Source organism: Penaeus monodon, chromosome 21, assembly GCF_015228065.2.
Source record: "Penaeus monodon isolate SGIC_2016 chromosome 21, NSTDA_Pmon_1, whole genome shotgun sequence".
Classification (NCBI taxonomy): Eukaryota; Metazoa; Arthropoda; class Malacostraca; order Decapoda; family Penaeidae; genus Penaeus; species Penaeus monodon.
The window spans coordinates 45,664,316-45,664,542 of record NC_051406.1 but is presented as its reverse complement, the minus strand read 5'-3'; the positions used below and the strand labels follow the sequence as shown (position 1 = coordinate 45,664,542).

General features: G+C 30.4%; 1 protein-coding gene across 1 annotated transcript in view; it reads right to left on the bottom strand.

Annotated features, from left to right (window-relative positions):
* The window catches only part of LOC119586688 (pre-mRNA-processing factor 39-like), a gene marked incomplete in the record, with an annotated part of 65,208 nt that overhangs the window by 7,286 nt on the left and 57,695 nt on the right, over positions 1-227 (bottom strand).

Genomic DNA, 227 nt, shown 5'->3' with positions numbered 1-227 from the left:
TCTAAAAGATTTTTTTTTTTTAAGAATTAGAATACTAAGGTTCAATCATTCTCTTTCCAATTCCTTATTCCTGTTACAAAAAAAGCATGAACTGCACAAATGAACTCTACTCACTGTTATGATTTGACAAATTAAAGTGATACTTCCAAGTCAGAATTTAACTAGACCCTGACTTACAGGTTTTCTAACAAACTTATTGAGCTCATCCCAAATATGAGGTAAACTTC